Source organism: Ictidomys tridecemlineatus, chromosome 6, assembly GCF_052094955.1.
Source record: "Ictidomys tridecemlineatus isolate mIctTri1 chromosome 6, mIctTri1.hap1, whole genome shotgun sequence".
NCBI lineage: Eukaryota > Metazoa > Chordata > Mammalia > Rodentia > Sciuridae > Ictidomys > Ictidomys tridecemlineatus.
Window position 1 is genome coordinate 17985074 of NC_135482.1, and position 20851 is coordinate 18005924.

Consider the following 20851-nt stretch of genomic DNA (forward strand, 5'->3'; position numbering starts at 1 on the left):
AGATAAGAACCATATGATCATCTCGATAGACGCAGAGAAAGCATTCGACAAAGTACAGCATCCCTTTATGTTCAAGACATTAGAAAAACTAGGGATAATAGGAACTTACCTTGACATTGCAAAAGCTATCTATGCTAAGCCTCAGGCTAGCATCATTCTGAATGGAGAAAAATTGTAGGCATTCCCTCTAAAATCTGGAACAAGACAGGGATGCCCTCTCTCACCACTTCTGTTCAACATAGTTCTCAAAACACTGGCCAGAGCAATTAGACAGACGAAAGAATTTAAAGGCATAAAAATAGGAAAAGAAGAACTTAAATTATCACTATTTGCGGATGACATGATTCTATACCTAGAAGACCCAAAAGGGTCTACAAAAAAACTACTAGAACTAATAAATGAATTCATCAAAGTGGCAGGATATAAAATCAACACGCATAAATCAAAGGCATTTCTGTATATCAGCGACAAAACTTCTGAAATGGAAATGAGGAAAAACACTCCATTTACAATATCCTCAAAAAAAATAAAATACTTGGGAACCAACCTAACAAAAGATGTCAAAGATTTATACAATGAAAACTACAGAACCCTAAAGAGAGAAATAGAAGAAGATCTTAGAAGATAGAAAAATATACCCTGTTCATGGATAGGCAGAACTAACATCATCAAAATGGTGATATTACCAAAAGTTCTCTATAGGTTTAATGCAATGCCAATCAAAATCTCAATGGCATTTCTTGTAGAAATAGATAAAGCAATTATGAAATTCATATGGAAGTATAAAAGACCCAGAATAGCAAAAGCAATTCTAAGCCGGAAGTGTGAATCAGGCGGTATAGCGATACCAGACCTCAAACTATACTACAGAGCAATAGTAACAAAAACAGCATGTTACTGGTATCAAAACAGGCAGGTGGACCAATGGTACAGAACAGAGGACACAGAGACTAATCCACAAAGTTACAACTATCTTATATTTGATAAAGGGGCTAAAAGCATGCAATGGAGGAAGGATAGCATCTTCAACAAATGGTGTTGGGAAAACTGGAAATCCATATGCAACAAAATGAAACAGAATCCCCTCCTCTCACCATGAACAAAAGTTAACTCAAAATGGATCAAGGAGCTTGATATCAAATCAGAGACTCTGCGTCTGATAGAAGAAAAAGTTGGCTTCGATCTGCATATTGTGGGGTCGGGCTCCAAATTCCTTAATCAGACACCCATAGCTCAAGAGTTAATAACAAGAATCAACAAATGGGACTTACTTAAAATAAAAAGTTTTTTCTCAGCAAGAGAAACAATAAGAGAGGTAAACAGGGAGCCTACATCCTGGGAACAAATTTTTACTCCTCACACTTCAGATAGAGCCCTAATATCCAGAGTATACAAAGAACTCAAAAAATTAGACAATAAGATAACAAATAACCCAATCAACAAATGGGCCAATGACCTGAACAGACACTTCTCAGAGGAGGACATACAATCAATCAACAAGTACATGAAAAAATGCTCACCATCTCTAGCAGTCAGAGAAATGCAAATCAAAACCACCCTAAGATACCATCTCACTCCAGTAAGATTGGCAGCCATTATGAAGTCAAACAACAAGTACTGGCGAGGATGTGGGGAAAAGGGTACTCCTGTACATTGCTGGTGGGACTACAAATTGGTGAGGCCAATTTGGAAAGCAGTATGGAGATTCCTGGGAAAGCTGGGAATGGAACCACCATTTGACCCAGCTATTGCCCTTCTCGGACTATTTCCCGAAGACCTTAAAAGAGCGTACTACAGGGATACTGCCACATCGATGTTCATAGCAGCACAATTCATAATAGCTAGACTGTGGAACCAACCTAGATGCCCTTCAATATATGAATGGATAAAAAAAGAATGTGGCATTTATACAACATGGAGTATTACGCAGCACTCAAAAATTACAAAACCATGGAATTTGCAGGGAAATGGATGGCACTATAGCAGATTATGCTTAGCGAAGCTAGCCAATCCCTAAAAAACAAATACCAAATGTCTTCTTTGATATAATGAGAGCAACTAAGAACAGAGCAGGGAAGAAGAGCAGGAAGAAAAGATTAACATTAAACAGAGACATGAGATGGGAGGGAAAGGGAGAGAAAAGGGAAATTGCATGGAAATGAAGGGAGACCCTCATTGCTATACAAAATTACATATAAGAGGTTGTGAGGGGAATGGGAAAATAAACAAGGAGAGAAATGAATTACAGTAGATGGGGTAGAGAGAGAAGATGGGAGGGGAGGGGAGGGGGGATAGTAGAGGATAGGAAAGGAAGCAGAATACAATAGTCACTAATAGGGCATTATGTAAAAATGTGGATGTGTAATCGACGTGATTCTGCAATCTGCATTTGGGGTAAAAATTGGGAGTTCATAACTCACTTGAATCTAATGTATGAAATATGATATGTCAAGAGCTTTGTAATGTTGTGAACAACCAATAAAAAAATAAAAAATAAGTAAAAATAAAAATAAATTAAGATAAAAAAACCTCAGCAATCTGCAGCCATTTAGAATAGGGATAAATAGTTCTGCATACCTCAGAAGGGCTTGAGGGCTTCTCAGTGTTATAGCTCAATACTACTTTTAATGACAACCCTGAGTGATCTAGCTGGGTTATGTTTATCATGCACTATTTTAGAAGGCAGAGAAGATTAACATACTGGAAATGTTTCCATCCAAGATAATTAAAAGTAAAACTGTTGGTGTTTAAAAGGACAAATCCTCAGCCATCTATTAAACTCACTTATCCAGAACGGCTCTCCCCATCACCCCCCACCCACAGCCTCTGGAGCTGGGGTTTTATTATACTTCTTTGTATTACTTGATCCATTTGCTTTAGAACATTCGTTGGCTCTCAGCATTTAGTTCAGTTTTCATTCAGTAAGTTTTATTCCCTTTTTTTTTTTTTTTTTGCACAACACTCTAAGAGGGCCAATGGAGGACACAAAAGATTTGACCCTAGGTTTGTCCCAGGGATGCTCATGGTCTAAGTGAGGAGATCAGATCTGCATCCTTGATTGGACATAGGATACAAAGGAATGAGACACAGATAAGTGCCTGGCGAAATGGAAATGCATAGTGTGAGAAAGGAATAGAGCTCATCAACTCAGAGTTTCTAGAGATGGAAGATTTGGGAAGGTCATTTTGGGTAAAGAAAATAACAGGAGTAGTATACACTAGAGGTTAAAAAAAAGAGCAGATTGTGTCTTGTCAATAGTAAAGAGATACCTGGCAGACTGGGGCTAAGGGGAGTCTGCTTGGGAATAATAAGAGGTTAAGTTTGGAGCATCTCCACAGTTTTGTGAAAATTCCTGTGACTTTCCAAGGTCATGTCTTAGTCTAGTTCAGGTAGCCATAACAAAACACCACAGCCTGGGTGTCTTCAACCACAAAATTTATTTCTTACCCTTCTGGAGGCTGGGAATTCCAAGATCAAGGTACTGACCCGATGTGGTTTCTGGTGAGTTCTCTCTTCTTGGTTTTGAGATGGCAGCCTTCTTGCTGTGTCCTCACATGGTGGAGGGGTGTGTGTGTGTGTGTGTGTGGGAGAGAGAGAGAGAGAGAGAGAGAGAGAGAGAGAGAGAGAGAGAGAGAGAGAGAGAGAGAGAGAGAGAGAGAGAATCTCTGATGTCTAATCCCAGCATGAGATCCCCACCCACCTTCATGACCTTCCTTCAGCCCTAGTCACGTCCCAAAGGTGCAATCTCTAAATACTACCACATTGGGGTTAGGGCTTCAATCTAAGCATTTTGGGGAAACAAATCTTTAATTCATAATAGAGCATGTGAACATAAATCCCTGCATTTTTTTTTGAAAAAAAGCTTGATGTATAGATTGCTGTTGTCTTCAGGCATGTCATTTTGCTAGAGAGCTTATGTAGTAGCCAGTTGCAAGTTATAAAACTGACTCAGTTTTTCTCTTCTTTATTTTACAGATAAAACCATGGTAAATATTTAAACTCATGGGGTTAGAAGCTCTGGAGGATCCAACTTCTAGAGGACACCACCTAGAGCAGTAGAAGTGCCTGAAGGTTTAGGTGATATTTAACAGATTCATGGGTAATTGAGTATGAACACAAGCACTTTCTAAAGCTTGTTAACTGGTAAGGACTGGTGATTTATTAGCCTGTTAAAATCAGGTTCTAATAACTGCTTTCACCTTTTTCAATAGACTATTAGCTCTGAGAGGTTGAAGTAAGTATTTTCCCTAGTGTCTAGCCCCATACCTACCAGCAAGATGGAATTTAGTGTTAAATGAACAATTGAATGAATGATTGAATGCAAAACAAATTTATTTATTAACACTAGACTAAAGTAAAATCATGTATTTCTCAAAATAAACTTGGTCCGAATTGGCTGGGATTTTTGTGACCGGTGGATCATGCTTCTTTTTTTTTTACAAATTGAAAAACCACAAAATCAGGGATTTTTTAAAGGAATTCTTTCACAAACGTGTTCATTGTAAATCCAATGCACGTCTCCTGTTGAATTGGCTGCTTTGTGTAATCGAGAGCCAATTTCAATGTTCACATGACAATGAAAATCTCAAGCTTAAATTTATTAATATGTTGCCTTGGCTGAACACCAGGTCTCTTAATAGCAAAATATGGAGAACAAGGATATTAGTCTCCAAAGACTTGAGTCTGATTTTGAAAATAAATGGATGTTCTTAAAAAAAATCTTTCAGAAGAAGGCATAACTGTAGAACTATAAAGCAATTTAAGTGAAAAATAATTCAAAAGACGGAATCAAATTAAATTTTAGTATGATGTTTAGTTTGGAGCTCCTGCTGAAAGAAGGCCTGAGAGTCAAAATATTTAAGTGTTTTTAAAGCTCACCCAAGCAATTCAAATTCTGAAGCTCACTGTTAGAAAACTGCTTATCTAGACATACTTGACAGGTAATTTGCCAAACATACCAGGCTATGGAGCAGAAGCACTGCATGTTTAACTAGGCAGACCCCAGAAAAAGGGACTCATTCATTTCTAATAACCATGGCAGTCTTATATTGCTAAGTATCTGTCCAACACTATGTCAAGTGCTATACTGACATTATTTTATCCAATCCTTTAAAAATTCCTATTAAGCAGATGAGGAAGCTAAGACTTAAAAATAATTAGAGAAAACCATTCCAAACCAATGAGCCCTTAACTGGCAAAGTAGGATTTGAACCCAAAACTACTGAACTCCAAAGTCTTTTCTATGGGCCACTCCATTCTATTCTGTTGTTTCTCCAAGGGTGGTCCTCGAACTGACAACATCAGCATCATCTGGGAACTTGTTGGAAACCAAAGTACAAAAACCCACCCAGACCTTCTGAGTCAGAAACTCTGGGTGTAGGGCCTATGACTATTTGAACCAGCTCTCCAGGAGTTACTAATGTACAAAAAAAGTTGGGGAAGTACATCTCTATTTTTCCAGCTTAGCAAGTATGCAGGGTATTCCTTATAGATTCTAATAAAACTCAGAAAATTAACATTACATCCATCTCTTTGTTTGAGCCATGTGAATAATAGTCACTATACCAGTGGTGACAATTTCTACAAATAGAATATGTAAAATGAGCTCCAGGGAAAATGACACAGAACATTATTATTATCTAAAAAAAAATGAACAAAAGTACAATAATTGGAAGTCTTTCAAGACCTGACTACACATATTGGTTTGGGATTAAAATAGTAATCACTTAGCTCATTTTGAGCTTTAATAGATAAAACAGATTTTAATATAATCTGAGAAATGCGTATTTTGCCAAGAGGGCAAGAAAAGAGAAGAGCAACCATTCAGGGTGCTGTGATTAAAGTGAAATATAATATTTGAAAATGGCAATCAGAATTCCAATCTATTGCTATGAGCAGTTATCTTGCCAAATAATGAAATGTATTGACATTAATGCTGAGCTGTCATTGGCATGTTATAAGACATTGACATTTTCTAAGCAAAGTTACTGGAAGTCATTCAAATATTCATAATGGTGTAATAGGTGAACTGGAGACGTTTTCTTTCAAAAAACATTTTTGTTCCAAATGCCTTGATGAGAAAATATTTGGAAGAAGGCACAATAAATTTATATAAGACTTATATGGCTGAAATTGATTTTTATTTCCCTGGGAATTTAAGAATCTTTTAATAGTTGAGAGCTGGTGTACAGCTGCAAGAGGTTGGCTTAATTCAAAGCCAATATTTATGCTTTCTTGATAGAACAAATGAGAGTTCTTGTTCTGTTTTCTGTCTGATACTGAAAACCTGGCAACACTGGGATACGATATTTGCTTCTTCAAAATGTTTCTAAATTGTTGCTCACTGTTTGGTATTTCATCTCAAAGCTGCTTTATTTATAATATTATTAAACCTCAAGGAAATCCATATGGTAAAAAAGAATGGAGAAATTTTATGATTTTACTGTTTTATTCCGTTTTTAAAGAATTTACTTGAAACTGAAAATTGTTCTAGTCTGTTATTTAGTCTTAAGGTGTGTATCCATACTTTGCAATGGGATGGCTTCAGCAGATGGGTAAATTGTATTACACAGTAAATGTTATGGCTGAGGTCTAATTCTGTAGAAATTCCTTTTTCAAGTAGGTATGTGAAAGTTTGTTGGATTCTTGCTATTTCTGTCTTAAATAAAGCAAATCCAGCCTTGTGAACAAGTGAAGATCTAGCAACAGCTACCAACAGCTCTCACTCCTTCATAACTTCTGGATTTTTTTTTTTAGTGTTGCTTATTTACTCCTCTTGCTTACCATCTCTCTACTATATTGAGGATCTACTAAGGGCCAGCATTATGCTGGGGGCTTTACCTGTAGGTCATATATCCAGGTGTGGTTCTCTAACACATGGTAAATACTTGAGCAAATATTATATGCAAAATAATACTTGTGCTCTCAGCAGATGTGTCTGTAGACAAAATAATATAGGCTCCCCCAGAATCCTAGCTATAATGTAGTGTTGAAGATTATGTGTATTAGGGCTGGAGATGCAACTCAAGTGGTAGAGCACTTACCTAGCATGCATGAGAATCTCGGTTTGATCCCATCACCAAAAAAAAAAAAAAAAAAAGAAAGAAAAAAGAAAAAAAAAAAGGAGGAGGAGGAGGAAGAAAAGTATTGGTGGTACCACGCAGGATTGATTCTAATCCTTGCTCTACTGCTTACTGTTTAAGATCTCTTGTGATCATTTAAACATTCCAGGCCTCCATTTCCAACCTCCAAGGACTATTGTGAGGATTAATACAGAATGCTTAGAGCAGTGCCTGGTTTGTGGTAGGAGGTTGATATATTGTAGCCATCATTATTATTCTCAGGACCTTATTTTCCTTATCTGTAAATTGATGCATTAAACAAACCAACAAAAACCATATGGAATTATTGTGAGGAATGAGGTAGAGAACCTAATATGCCATTTCACTATTATATGTTAGCATGCAGATGCTTGGCATATTGCAGTTACAAATAAAAATATAAATAAATGGATAAATGAATTATATATGTAAAACATTTAGCACAGTGCCTGGCATGCAAGCCGTGTTCAATAAATGGAGGCTTCTATGTAAGTATTTTAAACTATTTTTAAACTATTTTGTAAATCATTTGAAAGAACATTTTCTCAAGCCTGACCTGTGTCCATAGTACTGTTTAGATGGGAAATCTTCACTGCCTGAACTAAGACTTCCAAAGAGTTTGTCCAGTGGCATTGTGGAATAATACCTTGACTAGGAAGGGGTTAGTGGTAAGATCATTAAGTCAGAAATCCAAGAGACCAACAAGACTTCAAGTCCTGGCTCAGTTATTTCCTAGACCTCTTCAAGTCTCTTTTCTTGATTATAAAATGATTAGTTTGGATTGAAACCTCCCCTTAATGACTCTGGATCTTCTATCATTTTAGAAATTGTATTGTAAATCTTTGTTCCTGAACATATGAACAATTTTTATGACTTATCCTTCATGTATCAGCATACTTATTTCACAAGTGCACACATAAATGTGAATGTGAGGGAGAGTCAGTAGTACCTTCTATACATTTTAATTCAATATATGAACTTTTCTTCTAGAATACTGAATTAATCTTTCCTTTTGTCCTTCCTTTTTCTTCTCTCTCTCTCTCTCTCTCTCTCTCTCTCTCTCTCTCTCTCTCTCTCTCTCTCTCTCTCTCTTGGTGATGTCTTCATAGAGTTGTAGATCTGTCATCTCCATTAGATTAGAAATGAGAAATCTTCTCAAAGAAAAATCCCTGATTGAGACCTATTTTTTCCATTCCATGGAACCACCATATGACCCAGAGGTATCACTCCTTGGTATTGATCCTAACCCATACATGTGTTTATGGCAGCACAATTTACAATAGCCAAACTATGGAACCAGCCTTGATGTCCATCAATGGATAAATGGATTTTAAAAATATGATATATACACACAATAAAGTTTTATTCTGTCATTGAGAAAAAAATAAATTATGTTATTTGCAGGAAAATGAATGGACCTTGAGAACATTATGTTAAAGGGAATAAGCCAAACTCAGAAAGTCAAGGGTTGTATATTCTCTCTCATACGTAGAAGCTAGACAGGAAAAAGGAAATAAAAGGTGTGGATATTTTTGTGAAAATCAAATGGAAATTAATATAGTAGAGGAAAGGGACCAGAGAGAGAAAGGGAAATAATGAGGAATGACATTGACCAAGTTATATTGTCATATTTTGTGCATGTATGAATATGTGACAACAAATCCCACCATCATGTACAATTATAATGTACTAATAAAAATATGGTAAAAAGGAAAAAACCTATTTTTTTCCTATTTCAGTCTAATAGGATTCCCACCTTCCACACTTGTCCATTTTTTCTTGCTTGTGTCAATTTAACATTTATCATATATCCAACTTGTTAGATGTGTGTGTTTGTCTACTGTTTCCCAATATAGGAACAGATGTCACTAAGTGAGTACTATTTTCAGAGACCATTGACTAATTTTCTAATGCCAGAAAATTGTCTAATTCTTACAATCTCATTTCTAATCTAAGGTTCTGAGGTATCATGGAAACCAAAGCTTTGTTCCCCTATTTCTATTCCAACATTCAGCAGGCCTGAACATCAATGTCCCCATCTTATGACAAGTTCTTGAAAACTTGCTGTGGAGAGCTCAAACATACTCGAGAGACTTTCTGAGACCTCCCATACTCTAAGAGTTTTTAATTTTTTTTTTTGGCATTACCATTTGCAAAAGTAAGAGATTGGACGAGGCTATTATTTCTGATCATAAAATCAAGAGAGCACATACTTAAATGAAGTAATAAATATAGTTTTGAAGTCTTTTTTTTTTAATTACGGGGAACTCTTGAAAAGTGGATATCATAATCAACCTAGGAAAGTTACATTAAACCTAGCATTTGGATTAGTCAAGATAAGCTAACAGCTTCAAATTTTCAGAGATTCACACAATAAAAGTTCATTTCTGACTCCTGCAGGTGTTCCTGGCCAGCCATTGATTCCCTCGTTAGCAACTCGGGGCCCAGGCTTCTTCCATCTTGTAGATCCACATTCAGGATCCTCTCCATTCAGCTGCAGGATGAGAACAGAGAGAATGTAGAAGATTTAGCAGGTTTTTATAGGCCAGGCCTAGATATATATCACTTCCCACCTATATCCCAGAGGCCAGAACTTAGCCACTGGCCATACCTTACTGCAAGGAAGACTGAGAAATGAAAGTACAGTAAGAAAAGAGAAGAGGGTAAGCAAACACACATCTACTATAGCCCTCAACATATACTTTACATTCAGCATTATTATTTGCCTGTAAAGAGCCCATAAATTGTTACCCTTTTCACCACTGGTACCTCTGACACTATTTAATAACCACTATCAGAGCCTCAATATAATACAAAGCCTAGGATAAATTGTAAACTGTGATAAGAAATGACCTCTGAATTAAGAATATTGCTCAAAAATACAGCTCTCATCCCACTTTAATACTAACAAAAAATAAACTAAGGATAAAGTAGAGAAGAAATATTTTTGTAGCATGCATTTCATTTAACTATACCTCTTGAGGCCAAGACCTGATTTATGTATCCATGGTCCTTATTTGGTATCTGGCATATACTAGGAGTTACATAAGTATTTGTTTTTAGGGAACAAAATAGAGAAATGTATTGAAAGAGTGCGGAGAACAAAATAATTGCTTATAACTGGGGGTTGCACTGTAGAGCTTTAGGAGGTGAAGTTTGCATTGGGATTATTATTAGAGTTGTACCGTAGATAGCCAGGGGGAAAGAGCAATCAGAAAATGCACCCAAGAGAATGTGGAGATTGAACAGGGCTTTGAAATTTTTACATGAACATAAAAAGAGTCAAGACATCAGAGACAAGAAAGACCCTGTGCAGAAGCCCAGAGTCGTGAAAAGACAGCTCACAGACCAGGTAACTGGGAGTTCTGCTGAGTCACAGAGATAATGGATGAAAGGCAGAGAAGTACTTAGCCATTCAATAATGGAGGATGTTGAATGCCACACTAAGTTTGAAGTTCTTTTGGTAGACGTTCAGGAATTGTTGTTCCTTTCAAAGGAAGGAGATGGTGTGAGCCAACCATACAGTGGGAAACTCACTGGCCTTCCGTGGAAAATGGACTGAAGTAATGAAAGGCAGACAACTTGGGAGGCCACTGCCATAATGCTGCTGAGAGATGTTAAAGACCTAGTTAGGATAATGACTAAGTGGACAGAAGGACACTGTGACTCATTGGCTGCTCCAGGTAGGAGTGAGTTGGAAGACAGTGGGTTGATTACAAAAAGGGAGAGGAGCTTTTAAAATAGAGATGATATGTTCAGTGCAGTATATATTACGTTTGAGAAGGACATCTTCATAAATATCTGGTCCAGAGTTCATGAAAGAGGAAAGAAGAAGATTTATGAACTATGAGCCCGTGGTTAGTGGCTTAATCCACAAAGGGCATGTAGGCAGGTAGGTCCTTCACTGGTTCTTAACAGGGTTATATGTGAATGTAGGAGGGGAGTGTTGGTCTAGTTCACCTATTACTGAGTAATAAACTATTCCAAAACTTAATTATAGAACAAAAGAATTTATTTTCACTCATAATTTATTGGGCCAGGAATTTGGAAAGGACTTGGCTAGGTAATTTTTTTTTTAAATGACATTTGCTATATATAGGCTGGGAGGATCTATTTGCAAGATAGTATCTCCCCTTATTTATGGGATCTTGTCCTTTGAGGACACTTCATATGACTTAGGATTCTAATCTCATGGTGGTTTCAAGATAATCATACTTCTTATGAGAAGCAGGATGTAAAAGGCACTAGGCCAATACAGGGCCACGCCTGGAACTATCATCATTTCTGTCACACTATTAGATGTCACAGGTTCAATCCTATTTAAAGATGCTGAGACCTGGACTTTATCTCTTGATGGGGGAATGGCACAGTCACACTGCAGAACAGAAAGTAAGATGGAGAGTTCATTAAATTCACCTGGGGAACTTTTCCAAATCAGCTATTATGCTCCCAAGTTTTAAATAAGTTCCAATTATGCATTGGCAATTATGACACATAGGCTTGTCTAACACCCACTGGGGTGCGGAGGATAGAGGGAAAATGGCCCAGGACTGAAATATGCAAAGAAGAGAGCAGCTCTGAGTAGGGAGTTTCTACTGAGAGACCAGAGATGAAGGAAAGGAACTAGAAGCAGTATGAGAGTCAAAGGAGGCGAGAATTTCAAAGAGGGTGGGGTCAGAGCACTAAATGCTCTGGGGACAATGAGAATGAGAACTGAGCACAGACTGCTAACTGGCTTTCGAAGCTCTCCGGGCCTCTCAGCAATCTGTTTCAGTTGGGTAGAAATTTGAATTCGGAAGCTTGCAAATTGGGTCTGCAACCCTAACAGGTAGTTTTAAGGACTGAAATAGTAGTTACATGACGGTGATATAAGCCAATTGCAGATAACAGCAGTTACGGACGACTATTCACAATCAAAGGGACACATTTGATGACAGCCTTCACACTGTGTCAACATGGTAGAAGGGAAAGTGAGCACCTGTGAGACAGAGAAAGGTTGGGGACCAAACTTATCCTTTGATCAAGAGCCCACTTCTTACTGCCATTACCATGGCAATTAAATTTAAATATGAATTTTGGGGGTGACATTCAAACCATAGCATTTTGGTATTTACTTTTATAAAATTTGAGATATCAATCCAGAATTATATAGCATCTTGGTTAGTTCTTATTGTGTAACAATTCACCCCAAAACTCAATGGCTTAAAATCAAGGATCAGCAACTACATCCTGTGAGCCAGATGACTGTTTTTGGAAACAGAGCTTTCTTTGGACACAGCCATGTTCATTTATTTACCTACTATTTTTGGCACTACAACAGCAATAGGGGAGTTAGGACAGCTTCGTGAACCTATCATATTTACCATCATGCCTTTTAGAAAGAGAGAATTGCCAGATTCTATTTAAAACAATGAGTATATATTACTGATCTTGAGTTGGTGGGTCAGTTTTTCTGGTCTCTCATGCCTCAGTCATGTTCAGTTTGCGTTCTGACGGAATGGGCTAGGTTCTCTCATATGTTGAGCTAGTCATCTTTTCATTGCTGTGACCAAATGCCTGACAAGAGCAACGTAGAGAAGGAAAGATTTATTTTAGCTCATGGTTTCAGAGGATTCAGTCCATGGTCGACTGGTGTCATGGCTTTGGGCTTGAAGTGAAGCAATCGTCAAGGCAGACATTTGTGGAAGAAGAAAGCTGTTCAGATCATGGCATCTGAGGAGAAAGAAAGGAGAGAAAGGAGAAATGGAGAAAAGATAAACACTCCAGCCAGGTCTGCAGTGATCTACTTCCAACAACTAGGTCCCACCTCCCAGTAAGTAGTCCATTCAACTATCAATGGATTAACCTACTGATGAGGTCAGAGCCCTTATGATCTAGTCATTTCCTAAAGCCTTTGAACACACGAGACCTTGGGGGATATTCCAGCTCCAAACCATAACATATGTGGCAATCAACTGGCTGTCAGCATCTAGGATCGCTTTCTCTGGGGTAGCTGGTATCTTTTTCTCCTTGTGTCTTTTTGTCCTCTATCAGTCTAGCCTAGTTCTAGAGTCTGAATGTTTACCTCCCAAATTCCTATATTAAACCTTAAGTCATCAATGAGATAGTATTAAGGGCCTTTAGGAGATGATTAAGGCTTGAGGATAAAGACCTCATGAATAGAATGAACTCATACAAGAGATGTGAGGGAGCTATTTGCTCTTTTGTTGTGTGTGTTTCTATGTCTTCTGCCATGGAAGGATATAGATGCATCCCTTCTGGAGTAAGAAGTATTCAAGGCACCATGTTGGAAAAAGAGATCAAGCCCCTCTGCTGGATCTTGGAATTCCCAGCATTCAGAACTAGGAGACATAAATTTTTATTACTCAGAAATTACCCAGTCTCAGATATTTTATTATAATATTAGGAACAGTCAAAGATACACCCAGGCTTGTCCATAAAATGCTAGTAAGTTTCCAATAAAGCAAGCAGATGCATACAAAGTCTCTTGAGACCTAGCTCAGAAGTGATGCCATCCCTTCTGCCACTTCTGTTGGCTGAAGCAAATCAAGATCAACCAGATTCTAGAGGTGGGGAATAATGTTACTCAAGATGAAAGCCATATTGTAAAGCCATATTGAAAAGGATGTAGATACAGGGAGACAAAAAGTATTATAGCCACCTTTGCAGTTAATTTATCTCACAGAATATAGAAATCACACCAGCCTGAGATTCCAGAAGACTAAGATTGGATTCTGATCTAGCTGCAAACATACTGTGAACTTGGACCTTTGGGCCACAGACTCCTTAGGACTAAATTCTATATTAAAAAATGCCGTACTCTGTTCTTGTTTGCATTCAACAAGTGTTTATTTTCTTGCAATATTTTTTAAACAAGACTTGAAAATACTCTCTGTTTTCTAATGTGGTATTACTTGGGCCAGCATAAGGGAAAACATCTGCTTTTATTTCATTCTCTTGACAGGGATTCTAAACATTTGTAATTTACATGAAAAAATTACAACAGTCATACTGGATTTCTTTAAAATATGAAGAAGGAAGAAGGTCTTGCAAATAAGAATGACAGAAGCCACCTTTCTAGTAAGAAGACAATCTATAGATGGTATGTATTCAGAATGACTCAAGAAAAAAAAAATCCCCAAGTCCTTACCTTCACCCAGAAGTACTGGTTAAGAGGTAATGTGAGAGAGATTTAGGTTACCGAACCCTCTAGAGAGTACTGTAGGAAGGGTTATGAAGACCAGGCTTTCTGTATACTTGTTAAACCCTTTCCAAATGGAACTAGGAGGATGTTCCTGGACTGGCCCCTGGGGCAATCCTCAAGCAGCATCCTCTGTACCCAGTTTGCAAGAGAGCTCTCCAGGCATCCGCCTTCAACAAGGTTGAGGCTCAAAACAGCTGGGGCTGGCTTTCATGATGATTTTCGTTCTTGTAATCTGCTTCTCCATTCTTCTCCAGGATACCTCTGTAAATAGGGAGCCAAAGTAGCTCCAATCATGAAATACCCTATTCATCAGCTCTCCTGTTTCCAGATCACTTTAGTCTGGTCCCTTCCTCCATTTCCTAGCCATTGCTTACTGTTCATCCTTGTTCTGATGTTCCCTTTCCCTTCTTTCTCACTTATTCAGAATCTAATCAGTCTTCAGAGCCAGGCTAAATTCTGACTTTCCCTGGAAGCTTCACTAATTCTAGGTCCCTCTGACATCTCCCATACAGTCATAGTTTACTCAATAGGCAGCTTGAGTATGTGCTTAGGGCACTTACAATTCAAGTGCCTTATCCCACACTCCTCTGCTCCTGTCACAACCTTACCAAGTCTATGTGCATGTATGTGTACACACACACACACACACACACACACACACACACACACACTATTAGCTTTAATAAACGGAAAAATTCAGAAATAATTAATTTTAACTTTAGTGCACGTAACTTTTATGACAGTTCAATAACACTTTTTCATTACATGAGGAAGAAGGGTGTGTTATCACTGTTTTTCAGTTCATAATATTCAGATTCTCAGTTTTGTACTTCTGTTAGTTAACTCTCCATCACTATAACAAAATACCTAAAATAATTAATTTATAAAGAGAAAGAGGTTTATTTTGGCTCACAGTTTTGGAGGTTCCAGTTCATGATCCCTCAGCCCCATTGTTTTGGGCCTGTGGCAAAGCAGCACATCATAGCCGGTCTGTGTGGTAGAGAAAAACTGCTCATCTCATGACCAGGAAGCTAAAAAAAGGAAGAGGAGATGACCAGAGTACTATAGTCCCTTTGCGGGGAATACCCCCCAATTACCTAAAGACCTTCCACTTCTAAGAATCTACCACCTTCCAACAGTGCCACCCTGGGAACCTTGTCTTTAACACATAGGCCTTTTAGGGACTTTCAGGATCTTAGCTATAGAAGTACTGGTCTTCCCTCTGAAATTATATTGCACTTAATGAATTTTGCATAGGCACAGGAATTTAATTGTAAATTGTCATATATATATATATAGTCTATGGTTGAGTACATGAATTCTGAACTAAGAGTGGTGTTGTTAGAATCTTAACTCTGACACTGACCGGCAAAGTATTTGTGATATAGTCTCCAATGAGGCCTGACATCAACTCTCTTGCTTCCTGTACACGCACGCTATTCCTCTGCCGGAAGGTGGCACATCTTTCCCCTTCTCTTAAATCTTGGTTAACTTGTGACTGCTTTGACCACTAGACTGGCAGAAGTGATGTTCTGAGACTTCTGAGTCAGGCCTTAAAAGAACAGGAAGATCCCATTTCTTTCTTCTTGGAATGCTCCTTCTTGGAACTGGGCTGTCATCCTGCCAAGGGAATATGAAGGAACATGGATGCACTCTTCAGATAACCCCAGCTGTGTCCCATCGATAGCTAGCACCAGTTGCCAGGCATGTGAATGAACCATTTTGGATACTCCAGTCCAGATGAGCCTCCAGATAAATGCAGCCCCAGACAGCATCAAGTGGACCAGAAGAACTGCCCCACAGAGCCTAGTCAACGTATAGAACTGTGAGATATAACAAAATGTTGGTTGTTCAATTTGTTAAGTTTTGGGATGATTTGTTATGCAGCAACAGATGACAGAAGCAGTATTTAACCTCACAGATTTGGATTTTTCCTCTGTAAAATGGAGTCAATAATAGTATATATCTCATAGGTCTCTTTTGAGAATTATACTATTACATATTGTGTATATATTTGACAAAAAATTGAACCAAGGGGGTGCTCTACCACCAAGCTACATCCTCAGTATCCCCCCCCCCCTTTTTGGATACAGGGTCTTGCTAAGTTGTTGAGGGGCTGACCTCAGACTTGTGATCATCCTGCCTCTCTCCCTAGTAGCTGGGTCATTATTATTTTTAATATGCAAGGAAAGGCTCTATCACCGGTGAAAAGAATTTCTGAATTAGAGAGCAGATATGAGTGCAGAAGTTGTAGGAACAGGAGAGAAAATAAGTGCAGCTAACATTTATTGGATACCTACTGTGTGTCAGGACTTGTTCTAGGTTTTCACATATCTTACTTGTTTCTCACAGAGACCTTATTAGGCCCATACTTTTATCCTGGTCACTGGGTTGAGGTTCAGAGAGGCTAAGCCAGTTTACTCAAGGTCTTACAGCCAGGAAATAGTGTAAGTAAACTTCAAACCCCAGCCAGTCTGACTAAAAAGCCCATTTTTATTTATTTTTTTCCTCACCTTCCTACATACTTTGGATAGAGGGGCTTCCTGAAATCTTCCAACATATAATTACTTTTTTTTTCAGTGAGAAATGACATAATTGATCAGATTCTGTTCAACTCAAACCAACATTCTGCCTCTGACAGAAATACTGAGGACAACTTAAGAACAAACCCTAAAGCATGTCACTTCCACTAAGAAAAGTATTACAAATCCAGCATCATGGAATCTAGATAAATCTTTCATGGAACTAGTTATTTTTAGCCTGTGTCACTTCTCTGGGAAACAATTTCCAGGCATGTAAAGCTGTACTGCCTTTTATTTTTCTCTAAAATATACCCTTAGCCCTCCGGGAAGAGCTATCCTTCATGCCTGCATACACTGTTGCTTAATTTATAAATAGGAAGTTAACTTATTTTTCTCACAGAGTTAGTTTTCTGGGTAAGGTCAGTATAAATCTGATAAGAAAACTTTAACTAGGTCTCTCAAACCAGGCCTCCAAGATCCTGGCTGAAAGCGCAACACAGATCTGCGTCCAATAATAAAATCCTCCTCAAATCTGGGAGCACTCAGCTCATTCCTGCCTTCTCAATCTTTTAAGTGCCTCCTTCCCATGCTCCTTCTTTCCCTTTCCCCAGTCTCTTGCAAAATCTTGTTCCAAAATGTCAGTCAACCATCAGCTAATGGGATCAGAAGTTGCCTCACAATCACAAAAACCTCCTGGTCCTGGCCAAGGGCCCCCCATTACTCCACTGTCCCAAGATGACCTCCCAGCCTCTGTGACGTAAGAAGACATTTCAGAGCAGCTTTATAAATGGAGAAAACTCATTTGTTATTTTTTCAAAGAATCAAGAAAAGAAAACATTATGAACAAGGAAATTTTTTGGTGGGTCATTGGCTGGGACACTGAAATTTGAACATTGAACAATTAATTTGAGGATAATATAAACAGATTTCATTATACAGATTTTAGGAATATGATATGAATAGTTTGTTTTTAATTCTAGAATGTTCTTCCCCCCTCCCACATGCCACACCACTCTCCACCCACCCTCTTACCATGAGTTGGCATTGTTGCTCCTAGATTCTCTACTCTGTTGGTTGTTTTCTCCATCTATGTCTGCTGTTAGAGTACAAGTGAAGGCACTCTCTGGTTGGCTTCATGTGGTTGCCTTGCCTACATTTACTCTGCTTTCCTATTGTGTTGCTGACACACATTTTTAAGAGTTCCATTGTATGACTTTCTATTCCCTCCCTACTCTCTTCAGAAAATTTTCAAAGAAATATTTTTTAAATGTTTTGTAATATAAGTAAGGTTCTTTCTAATTCTTTGTCCTCTTTTACAAATACAGCCATGTAATCCATAAGGAATCCATTAATGTGTAGAGGCTTTGAAGCTGCTAGATTTTGTGTGTGTGGTGTGTGTGTGTGTGTGTGTGTGTGTGTGTGTGTGTGTGTGCGCGCGCGCACGCACGTGTGCTGGTTATTTTCTTTTTCTCTCAGAATCTTCTCACTGCCAACCGCTGATTTAGGAATGTTTAGGGGTATATGCCAACTCAATAATCAAAATCATTTTGGTACTGGGAACCCAAACCCAGTCTCTGTAGACCAGTGGAATTTATTGCTTGCTCCAGTTTATTAAGTAATAGTACCAACAACATTTTGAATAAAGAGGAGTCTGATAAGATGTGATAGAATGTCAGTGTAATTCATTTTGATCATAAAACAATGCTTGTTTTGAATCTGAAATAGTAAAAGCACAAATAGCCCCGATGGTCATGGTCTCCCTCCCTTGACCTGAAATAGGAATGTGATTCATAGCTCAGTTCATAAAACAGACTCAGTGCAAACTGCTGGTTTTCTGCTACATGCACATCTCTGCTTTCATTCCACAAGTACGTATGTAGGACCTACTGTGGAGCCAAGTACTATGCTAGGCATTTTTACCACAGTGGTGAAGAAGATAAACACAATTCCTGCCACATGGCATTCACTGAAGGAAGATATCTCAGCAGTATAAATTACTTCTTGTTGAGACATTTAAGGCAGATGCCATAAATGAAAGTAATGCTGAGGCTTGTGGACTCTAGATTCTGACTTGTGTTCTGTGCCAGGTTGTACCACTCCAAACTATTTTATCTTGAATAATTTACATGGCCTTGCTAAGCTGCAGATTCCTAAATTGCAGTAGTACTTACTTCATAGTTATTTCAAAGACTAAATGAAAAAAAAAAATTTTTGCACATCTTTGGGCAAAGTGCCTAGTTAATAGCCAATAATAGTCATAGTAGTAGATGAGCCATGGTTGATCTTCATCAAAAAAGACTGTTTCCTCATCCTTGGTATTCCAAAGTTCATGAGCAAACCATCACCAGGAGGTGGCAGATCCATCCCATCCTAAGAGTCTCTGCAATTTGAAGAAGAGGAAAAATAAATAACTAAACAAATAGCCTTTCCTAATGCTCAGAAATGCACCCTTTGCCTTCCAAAACTGTGGTGCCTCCTACTATTCATAGAAGGTAGTACAGCTTCTTACTCCTCAGCAGCCCAACAGCCTTCGATGAAGATCCCTCTTACTACCTGAGCCCCAAAAGATGCAGCGCCCTTCACTACTCCTTAGGCCTCTCACCATTTGCTAGAGGTGTGGAAGCCTGCCACCCTGATGTAGACTCTTTCTGCTGACTCTGTCTCTTGGGTATCAGCAAGTACTCCATCCTTTTCCATCTTGATCCCAGGAGCAGCAGCAGGTCTGGGACTTGCCGTGATGCTGGGGCCTTCAGAGATCACAAGAAACCCACCCTGGTAATAGATCCTGGACTGCTAGTCCACTAGGGATGGTGCTTTTTTCAAACACTTATCTCTAAAAGAGCATTCAATAGTTACTATGGCTGCCACATGACATTGTGTGGGGCCTGAGAAAACACAATTGCCATATTTAACCAGACTCATCCCAAAATGGTTATGCGGGTTTCCTTGACCCATGGGGCTACTCTTCCTAAATTGTGATAGGGGTAGAAAGCTATGCCCAGTTGATTTGTTCCATAGCTATGCCTCTACAGGGCTGCCTCTGACCCAGCAAGAGAGAAAAGTTGGATTGGTTTCCAGTCTAGGGATCCAGGCACAAAAGGAACCAATAGTAGCAAATTCACTCCCTTCCTATAAAGAGTTCAGACACAGAAAATTCCATTTGGAGTCCCACAAAAAGTTCCACTCCAGTTGGCCCTTTGAAATCAGATGCAAATCTAGAAAAACTCAGGACTGGGCTATGTCTTATACAAGACTGAAGGGTTGAAGGGAAGAAGGGTGCTGAAATTTGGACTACACTTCTCTCTTAGCCTGGTTATGTGAGTAAAGCTCCCAGTGGAAGGGCTGCCATACATTCAGTTCCCACAGACACTATCCACCCACACAGCCAGAGAGGCTACCTTTCCTACTTAGCCTGCCCAAAGCTCTCCTCTTTATAACTGTCATAATGTATATGTTCAAGTGGGTGCCCAGCTTCCCTCAAACCCTTCCAGAATTTGATGCTACAGGGCACCTAACTACTTATAATCTGAAGCATCCATCCCACATTTGGAAATAGCCACTTTGTACAGGCCTTATGCTAACTTTGGACTCTGGTTTTCTACCAAGGGGTAGAACGAGGGATTCTGTTCATTTAGGATTTAAAATATATATATTTTATATATATTTTAATATATATAAAATATATAATATATATATGCATTTAAATATACGATATATGTAAAATTTAAAAATTCATTTAGAGATAATTGTAGATTTGCATATAGGTGTGAAAAATATATAGAGGGATCCTATACACTCTTTACCCAGTATTTATTTTAATAATCAGTATTTGTTGACACTGTTTTTGTGAGAGATATCAGGAAAATCAAGACACATCAGGTGAGACCCCTGACAAGTGCCAAGAGAGAAGTGAGCGATTTAGAGAAATAGTCCTGGGCAGCATCTTAGGGGATGAGTAGAAGTTTTCCAAGGACAACTCTGTCAGAGAAAAGAGCATGGGCAAAGGCTCAGAAGGAGGAAGTAAT

The 20851-nt window shown here is 38.5% G+C and overlaps 1 long non-coding RNA gene across 1 annotated transcript; it reads right to left on the reverse strand.

Moving 5' to 3' along the window:
• Positions 1 to 9332: 9332 nt before the first annotated feature.
• Positions 9333 to 20383, reverse strand: LOC120887908 (uncharacterized). The gene is made up of 3 exons (XR_013440362.1): positions 18998 to 20383; positions 15671 to 15924; positions 9333 to 15335 (listed from the first exon to the last, which is right to left on the reverse strand). It is a non-coding gene; the product is annotated as an uncharacterized LOC120887908 (long non-coding RNA).
• Positions 20384 to 20851: the final 468 nt, after the last annotated feature.